Source organism: Pieris napi, chromosome 16 (genome assembly GCF_905475465.1).
Source record: "Pieris napi chromosome 16, ilPieNapi1.2, whole genome shotgun sequence".
NCBI classification, from domain to species: Eukaryota; Metazoa; Arthropoda; class Insecta; order Lepidoptera; family Pieridae; genus Pieris; species Pieris napi.
This window is the reverse complement of record NC_062249.1, coordinates 10662601-10673335: the sequence shown is the minus strand read 5'-3', so window position 1 is coordinate 10673335 and position 10735 is coordinate 10662601.

The window sequence follows — 10735 nt, the reverse complement described above, 5'->3', positions numbered from 1 at the left end:
TCTCGGCTGCATTTCCAGACTCTGGGGCGAGCGTCAACATCCACGACTGTTTTAATGTAAAGTGGGAACAAACCGTGATCCATGTGGTATCCAATTATTTCAGTATTATTATTATTTTCTTATGTAGCCAAGTCCACATTTCAAGGATCGTCATGCTCACTTAAATGTCATTGCTTGTGGCGGCGTCCATGCGTCGGGTTGTCTCTCTCCCTAAAATATGGCGAGGGGGCCGATGGCTGGCCATGCGTCATACTCGTGAACGGGTGCTGCTTGTGGTGACTGGTCGTACTTGAATTCGTGTATGCGGTGATGTTAATTATTTCGACTATGTGTTTGCGTGTTGTTCCCACGAGAATGTAAGTGCGTGCTCCTATTTCACCATGCCTCCTGCTGATAGGGGACAAGTCTTTGTTTTTATTTATGTTCTTATTATTAATTACTTAAAATGTCATGTGGAACATGGTGTAATGGTTGCAGCTCCTTACAAACGTTGTGTAAAAAAAAAAAAAAAACATGGCGATTAAAAAGAGTGACGGAGAGTTTATTGCCAGTTCTTCTCTTCCGTTCTACGCCCTTGATTTGAGAACTGGCAGTAAATGTAAAATTAGAAGCATTAATATTTATTTCTTTAATGACGAATCACAAGTGTACATTGTGTTACCTACGTGAATAAATGAGTTTTGAATTTGAATTTGAATTTGAATTACAAAACAGAAATTAAGATTACCTATATTCATATTTTATAGAGCAGTGACAGTGACCAGGCGCGCGAGTCGCAACTTGCGGCTCAAAAGGTCTACGTTTGAAACCCGTCAAAGGACAAAATTTCTACATGTGTGGAATTAATCTTAATATATATAAATTACGCGTCACGTTGTTTGTCCGCCATGGACTCCTAAACTACTTAACCGATTTTAATCAAATTTGCACACCGTGTGTAGTTTGATCCAACTTAAAAGATAGGATAGCTTACATATATATAATTCTACTGTACGTGTGTATGTCACTGAACTCCTCTTAAACGGCTGCACCGATTTGAATGTTTTTTTTGTATGTGTTTGGGTGGAGCTCTGGTTGTAGTTTCACAAATCAGTCCGGCAGATGGCGCTGCAGTCGGGACAGTCATACTTTGTTTATTAATATCCTAATCGCTTGAAATATCATGCAGGACAACGTCTGTCGGGTCCGCTAGTACTTATATATAGTAAAAAAATAATCGTAAAGAAACCATGTCTGAATTCCAAAATTGTCGGCGAATCACCGGAAGAGAAGGCTGTCTTCTCTCTGAAGACGCTTCGTACTTGCCTATAATAAATTTATTATTACTCAAACCTATAACGAAAGTATACAGTAACTAAGGATTGTTACTTGTACTGTTTATAAACTAGGCATTGTATAATGTAGATAAGTGGTCGAGCCCTTATCGAATCGTGTATGTTGTGCCTAAGCCAATTATAAGAATCTACGACCCACTACGGGAACATAGCACCTTTCTGCGACCTAAACATTGGTTATACACTAGACTCCTGACCATAAACATCTATGAACTGCAATAAATAGCAAGATTTTAATGAGTCTAGTGAGTTAGAATATGTTATTATAGGTGTAATTTGTATTTAAAGGTTAGGTATTCCTTCAAGAAAAGAGTTTACCATTTCCTTATACCCGCAGCCGCATACCCGTGAGTTTTTATGGGCGGTGGTTGTCACTTAATGCAGGGGGGGGGCTTGCTCAAAAGAAAATGTTCGTAAAGGATTACATTATTACGTTTTTTAAGCCAAGTAGTTGTGCTTTCTGAGTCTGCAAACCCAAAATAATAATTGATTTTCCGAAAATTTTCGCTTCTTGCTTATGCTTCGATATCTTCTATTTAATTTCTTTAGAGCGCCATATTCTCTTTCTTCCCCTTTGCCCTTTTCCTATAGTTCTCTTCAAATTCCACCTTATAGCTATGAATATTGCTATATGCCCCGCCCCTTGCCAGTTCTGTTTTAGGGCATAACATAAGGCACAAGGACCAAATAAACAAGTTAAATTCATTATGATGGTTTTACTTATAATTGATTGGTTGAATGGCATCCTTTTCTCGTATACACTTCAAACAATGATTAATTAGTAATTCAATGGTAATTTGTTTCATTAACATTGAAATACGTCTCGAATAGTTTTCTTAAGAGCAAGTCACTGAGGTTAAAAACTAGCCCCGTTCTGCTTCCCGGAACTGACAAGTTCCATACAATCTTGCGGCCGCTGGATTGCTCCCATCATAAGTAAACGTTTCAGAACAAGCATTGAATTTAGTATTGTCTTTGATTTACATAACCTTTACACATTTAAAGAAAAACGCTTTTTACCGGATTAAAGTTATGTATTATTATTATTATAAATTTACAACTATTTGACATAATTTTAAATTTATCCGACGTTTCGCGTGCTTTACAGCGTGCGTGGTCACGGTGACTGAAGACAAAAGATGTTGAATGTCAAAAGGTATCACAGCTGCAGAGAAAGTTGCCTTATCTGTATTTGTTTCCCCGGAGTTGGTATCGACTAAAAGATGGAGGGTTTTGGCAAAAATGGCTCACGGTGTCCTCTATTTTCGCGGATTGTTTTTCTTTTTGAGATTTTAATGTTATGTCAAATAGTTGTAAATTTATAATAATAATACATAACTTTAATCCGGTAAAAAGCGTTTTTCTTTAAAAGCATTGAATTCCTACATTTATCAAAGATTTATATTACAACCTAAAATATCGGTTGCTTTGTAACATAAATGATAATAATAAAAACTTTATTCATGACAGCAGTATGGTTGTGACAAAATTGATCTATCGCTAGCCCGCACACTAGGGAGTCCCTGTGTTACAATCACAATTATTCCGTGGTGCATGTTTCATTTTTTTTTTAAGTAGTAGTTAGTGTTACATCTAATCAAACACAAGTAGTGTATGCGTGAATGTACGAGTATGTGTAATGTGTTTGTGTGTAAGAGTGTGGCTGAGAGTTGTTATAAGCGTGCACTGTGTCAGCGTGTGTGATAGTTTTTGGAACCTCAGAGCCATGCGAACATACGAAGGCCTCTGTAGAATCGAAGACCATATCTGCTAACGTACTTTTTATGTAATTTGTGAGTCTATTTCTGGATAGATTAACTACCTCAAAATACATAGATTGGGAGGTTTTTTTATTAAACAAATTAATTTTAGAAACAAGTTTATTAAATTTGTCTCTTTACTTGAGCCTTTATAAGTAAAAAAAATCAAAACATCAGTGGCGCTGTTTCAGGAACATTTGTCAATCTAATAAGCATCAGATGATTAGCCTCCTGTAACACACGCCGTCTATGTTGAGTCTAAAGGCAAGCCGGTTTCCTCACGATTTTTTCCTTCAACGTTCGCGCGAATGTTAAATGTGCACAAGGAAAAAAAGTCCATTGGTGCACAGCCGGGAATCGATCCTACGACCTCAGGGATAAGAGTCGCACGTGGAAGGTACTAGGCCAACACTGCTCTATGAATGAAACAATAACTAAAAAAATACTTAATGTATCACCTAAGTAATAGACCTCAACGCAAAACCTATTTTATATTACATGTAATCGTTACGTAGAATCGTTCAAGGGGGCATTAGAATTCCAGTCAGGCATCAACACTTTTTATTCCATAGATCGATTTATTGGTAATTAAAGAGGCATTAATCAAAAAACCCGTATGCAAATGCTAATTTGCATGTTGTCATGCCGTCACGTGGGGGCGGGTCTATGGTCACAGAGTTACACAGCTTTAGAGTTTTATAATATTTATAATTTACTTTATAGAGCTACTTATAGATTTTGGCCTCCTCTTAATTTAAGGCAAATAAAGCAGTTTGAGTACCTTTTCAACCCACAAAAAAACAGTAGGAGGAGCGCGATTTTCGCTTTTTGGAGCATCCCTACTTATAACTCCGCCGTAACATGAGACGTTGCTCAAGGACGTAATTTAGACGTTAGACGTGATCCGCATCAGAGCTGCGCAAATTAGGATGACTTTATTCTAATAGCCGACATACCCGATTCAAAGAAACGCACCAGCCCTGCGATTCTGTAACTCACTTTTCGAACTCACTGATAAACAATAAACTACAAGCTCCCACCTTTTCAGAATGCCAAATCATAAATAGACTGCTTCACGACTGATTTGAGAGCGACCGCCGATGCGAAAACCGCTGTGTGAGTTCGAAAAGTGAGTTACAGAATCGCAGGGCTGTACTATGTAACTTCTAAAAATCCGCGCCCGATTGCAACTTCGATGTCTGCTGGTGTCGAAATTTTTTGATCACGGGATACAGAACATTGAAGTCGGTATCAAAATCTGTTCCTCAAAAGAATCTGACAGCGTAAGTCATTCAATCAGAGTGATTCATAAATCATTATAAAATCAAGTGTCTGTGAAACAGATAAATATTTATTTTGACAACTACAATTTCCTTGTACTGTGAGGTACTCATAGTTCTTATAAACTGATGTAACCTGTTTGGTAACTGTACTGTTGGGCTTGCGCGAGCTTTCACGCACTTTTTTCACGTTTATTATGATTTATTGTGTGGAATATGTCGTGCTTCAAACAGGAAGTGTTACAACTGTTATAACAGACAGAATCAATAAATGAAAACGTGTTAATACTTATAACCTATGTTTGCGGTACAACCGAAAAATGATCAGAAAACTTTTATGACACATTATAGTTATACACAATAATATTTGCGATCTTGAAATGCCCCTTTAAGCAAAATATGTAAAAAGTCAACATGTATTGTGATGGTTGCGTGCATCCGTCTGTAGACACAGACGCAGCATTCACTGTCAATCTATACGTAGTCAGTTGTCAATATATCCAAAGAATACTAGTTATTTAAATTCATAAACAAAAAGGCTGTCATGTATAACTCTTCTCGTCTCCTACATTCGATGACCTGCGTTTGTCAAAGTTTTTGTTAGTTGAATTTAACACTGAACGACACTTCTAAAAGCATTAAAATTTGATTGGTTTGTCCAAATTCGTTTGTTAACACGCCAAACCATACTTTACAGATTATTCTTATGATCCCGTGTAAATGAAGCAAGGAATCATTATTGCTGTAACGAATTATCTTAGTAATATTAATTTTTGTGTCCAATAGCAATATATAAAAAACCCATGTAGTTTGTCTTAGGATGATAAAAGCTTCATAGGATTTATCAGATTAAACAAAATAAAGTTATGTGAGCTTTTTGTCAGCGTACATTTCTTTGCCGCGCACCACCACTATGTGGAACCAGCTGCCCACTTAAATATTTCCGAACCAATTCGACTAAGGGCAAGGCAAGGGATGCTGGATTAATAAAAAACTAACTTGACTTATTTAAGGGTTCTTAAATCTAAGTGACACTTATGTTACATATATATAATATAAGTGTAGTCGACCTATTGGACATTATCGGAAACCAGAATGTTCTATTACAATTTATGAGTGTGGGAAAAACTAAAAAGCTCGTTTTGGCTTCAAGTGTGCAATGATTGCTAACATTTTGCACTTCTAATTATTATCTAAAATATATATATGTAACTTAACTCATGTTATATAACTACATTTAAAATGCATTAAAAGCTTTTATTGGTGAAAGACATGTCAACACTTCGATTAGAAAGCTTTACATGTTGCGTGTATCTCAGATCTCCGAAAAGGCATTTAATAGAGTTAATAAATTGTACCGTAGTCGTTGGTTACTTATACTTACTCCATTTGGGTAAGTGAATAATGTGTAAGTAATTCCAAGGCATTAAATTTCCACTATCAGGAATTGAAAGTTTTGAAGTGCTTCGCTGGATAGCGTAATGTCTTCAACAGAATTGATTTGATCTTTTTTTTTTAGAAGAGGGAGGAAAATACATACAATACATATAATAAAAAAATACTAATATTTCTTCAATTCTCTTTACGAAATTTTAATTTTAAAAATAGAATGTCTATAAGGTAATTCAATTCTCACTCTCTCTCAATCGGTCTCAATCGCCCTCTTACTTTTATTCGACAAAAAACACTGCACATCTTCGTGACACTAATATTATTATTATTGCGTTTCATCCGTAAATATTACCCTCATGCACCTAAAGAAGTTTCACTTTAAAAATTCAGCTGTATTCATCTGAACAACTCATTTTAACATTCTCGAGTGACCCCATATCTCAACGCAACGCCAAGGAATCAATCCGTTCAACTCTTTTCGTAGGAATATACATACATATTAAAGCTTTATGCAATTGAGAGTGCAGTGAAAGGAACCTGGAGGCTGCTACTGTGCGGTTTTCCACGTCAGTAATCAAATTATTTATAGACATAGCAGTCATCAATCTTAAATACAGTGTAAACTCTTTATTATGCCATTCGTTATAAGGAAAACGTCTCTGTAACGTAAAAATGAGTTAATTTTGTTTGGCTTAACACAAAACCCATACAATCTTTATAACGCAACAGCAAGAAATATTTACATATTTAGACATCAACAACATACTTTAGTGTGATTGTTTTAATAATTATCTTACAAAACTAACCTATCGAGTGCCGAAAATTCTAAGAAAGACAAAAACAGCCGTCTCGCCTTTGTTATTGTTAATTTCATTAACACGTGTGCCATTATTCTTAGATTGCATTGCCTGTAGGAAATTTTGGTCTCATTTACTAAACGCACTATCGTCACCTGTCTTTTATATATATGTATAAATTATTGTAATAGGTTAAACTTTTTTTTCTCTTCTCTCCGTATAACGAAAACTCTTCGTTCATATTTAATAATTTGTTATAAAGAGTACTGGACAGACGTTTGGATACAATCCCATCTGATGTTAAGTGAGATATGGCCTATTGGAGGGCACACCTGTCTAGGAGATGCCTATTTAACCGCCGCTTAAATTAACCCAAATTACTATAAATGGAAGATGCAATGGGGCAAGGAGTTCCACTCTCTTGCTGTTTTTACAAGAAACCACGATCCGAATCTTGACGTGCGGCACCTGGATATGTCAACAACAATGGGCTGAAGCTCCAGCGTGCTTCTAGTTTGGTTTTCTATACAAAAGTAATAAGATGCATACATTTTTAATCGAATCTCCTCGCTTTCATGTTATATTTTAGTTAAATAACCAGTATAGTAAATGAAAGATTTAATTAATTTGAGTCATCGTTACAAGAACGAAACGGAGCACATTTGGATAAAGTGAATTTTAAAAAATGAATCCCTTTTTATGAAGATAGTAAACCATAAAAAACACGGTACATTTTTCATTTATTTTCAGTTCAAAGGACTTATGGGACTGTCAGTATAATATCCTTGGAACATTTAACTCTGAGTCATGGTAAGGCGATTAATTCTTTCTGATTTCCTATGAGGTCATTATGTTTTTGTGAATTGATGTTTATTGGTTGAAGGAATGAGCTGTGCGTGTGAGGTAGCCAATGGGCGTGAGGCAGAGAGGCAGGCACAAATGATTAATATGATTACGTCATTCATATCAAAACACGCATGCGCCATTGAAAAGTTTAAGGTCATTAGAGTACTGCAAACTAGTATGTGCCAATTGTCAAAGTAAAAATACGTTTTATCCTCTTTCGTATATAACATGATCGTTGTAACGGTTTTATTTGTTTCTTGATGCTGTTTTGTTTGCGAATACTCTTGTAGAAATCTCTTGTACTAAATATTTTTGGCGTTGTTATAAATTGTTTCTTTATTGCTTATGATCTTATTTCCCCTCCTGAATACCTCGAATATACAACTTCCTACTGCACATAAAAAACAAAACACTTCAATAACACAATTGTCTAGAATTTGTAATTAAAATTTATTTTTGACATAGTAGGTATTTTCAATATCTGTAGCGCTGGATTCGCAAACTTAATATGAACTAAGTACTCTAAACTACGTGGAAAACCTACTGTAAGAAAGATTAAGTAAATATTGATTGTATAAAAAGACAAGTCTGAATAATCGAAATAAAAAGGAGTCCCATTAATATCTTTCGTTAATGGTAGCGAAAACCAAATCCATTAATTTTCCGCTTTGCTAATGACGTCGTATGTTAGAATATGATAATGATCCACATTATACGGTAGATGATAATAATAATACATCTCATTTAATATGTAAGTACATATATAGAAAACTAATAAATTATATTTGATACGAGATTTGGAGTAATATAAACATTTTGTCACTTAAGCTTTAGAATATCTAAGTGTGAAAGTCATTTAATATACACTGAATGCAAATTAGTTTTACTGGAATAAAATATTTAATTTAAAATATTGTCAAAGTAAGCAAGTGAAAATAGCTCCTTCCGAAGAAATATATTAACAATTTTATAATTCTTTTAATTTGCTCCAACACTTCACGTACTTTAAGCGCTGAATTTAGGTAATCGCCGCTTTTTTCGAGTGAGCGAAATGATTTCGCTAGTCTATAAACCTAAACCTATATAATTAATTGTTGTATTAGAATTGTGGCCTTTTTATCACATTTGTTGCTTTAGCATTGAGATACTACAAATCTGAAAATAAACACCAGGAACGTAAGCATTGAACCTCGGAGACACAAAATTAAATCCCTAAAAGAAGGAAGAACAAGGCAGATATTTTAAATTGGGAAAGTTCTTCTCATATAGACATAGACATAACATTTATTACTAACAAAACACACACACAGAAACACACAAAATAACAAATCTAAGTCTTTTTTTTCTTTTAAAGAACCAGGTACGTTTTAATTGTGTAATTCGTGTGTGTTGTGGTTGTTATTGGCCCTGGCTCATTATGCTTAGGAGCAGACTGTTTCGCAGCACTGGTCATTCTGCCAGAGACTACAGCAGCTATAATTATAATACTTAGTAGAGGAAATAATATTAGTAAAATATAATTTTTGAAGTTATACTTCTTTTAGCGCGGTAGGGAAAAATGATGAGAGTAACTTTCGTTTTTTCTACAAACGTGGAATAAGGCGAAAGATAAAATTTTTGAAAAGGTTTTTATCTTGTTTCGCCAAAGAACTTAATATGTACACACACGTTTTTTTATATAAGAACTACTAAGAGTGTACTGATAGTCTCCCGATCATTTTATTGGGCAGGTGCAGCATCACTCAAGCAATTACAATCTTAATGAGCGTTCGATAAGCTCGGTCGGTTTGTATTTATCATATTACACCACTTATAAGAGCATTAAATGTTATGAGTGACATCAATTAGTTACCTTGTGGGAACTTTGATCGAAGCTTATATCTTTGAAACTCGATAATGTTCTGATTCAGGTGAAACGACTTTGTTGTGATGTTATTATCTATTATTAATAAACAGAGATTGACGCATGAGAAAATGACGCATTAGTGGAATTTTGGTCTTTTTTAAACTGGACAACATAAAGTTTTTTTTATGTAACAGAAGGCTCAGCTGATGTTAAGCCACCACTCATATGGACACACATTGCCAGAAGACTCGTAGGTGCGTTGCCGGTCTTTTAAGAATTGGTACGCTCTTTTTGACTTATGTTGGTCATAGAGCGTAGAATTGCCCTCCCCCAGAATACGAAGGACAGGATGCCAAGAGAGGGATTCTCCAACTCGCGCGTACCTCCCTGGAGTAGTTTTCCCCCTGGTACCACCCGAAGGACAGTTTCGTTTACATGAAACATCGTAACCATGGTAACAAACACGGTACTATCTGCTGTGGATATAATAAGATCATGTCTTATTGAGGTTTATAGGAAGTCAGAGACAACAGAGCTTTATCATAAATAATGAGAAAACTGGCAACACTTGGATTAATTTAATAGTAGTAGTTTTTAAGTATTAGTTCCGATTCATTCGCAAATATTGCTACTCTATTTGTGCGTGATTAAAGAGACCGCCTGAGGGTGGCCAGTTATAAATACCAAGATATATTAACCACCGCTCATAACTCAGATGCTGGCTATTAAGGTTTAATCCTGGCAATATTGCATGCGCATTCGACTCAAACTATATATAGGGAAAACCTTCTACACTGAACCTTGTTCTAAAACAATCATACATCTCATTAGGGGAGAAAGTTCATTAGAACAAAAAAATACCTGTCGATTCGTAAACAGGTATGGGTAATTTAAGTCGGTCAAAAATTTCACAGTATGATTCTGACGTACACAAATTTTAAAACATATTTAATCACTTTAAAAATAAGTAATGTTGGGTGTGGCAGAGAAAGAATCAGATTGATAGATGCCGTGGAAATGAGAGTGTTAAGATGTATGTGGGCTGTTACATTGCGTGATAAGTAATAGTGAGACACGTGAATAGTGTGGGATAAAAGAGAAGAAGACAAGGATACGAAAGAGAATGCTTTGGTGAAGAACGGATGAATGAGAAGCGTGCCGAAGGCCGTGGATGGTGAAGTCGGGTTGGGCAGGGCTTGTACATATCTGGATTAAATTCAGGAGATACGAGAGAAGGGAAGAAAAGAGCATAACATTCCCTAAAAGGTCTGCAACACATCCGCTAGCCCCCAGCGTTGCGGCTGTCCATGGGCGGCGGTTTTGACTTTATTCAACGTGACCCGGCTGTTCGCTTGCCTCCTGTCCCATTAAAAAACACAGCAAGACAAGTTAAAAGTACCCATAACCAACGAGCATACATGGTGAATGTCATGAAAGTGGATGAAGCGAGTGTCAGAACCGTAGAAAGTGGAGATCCGTG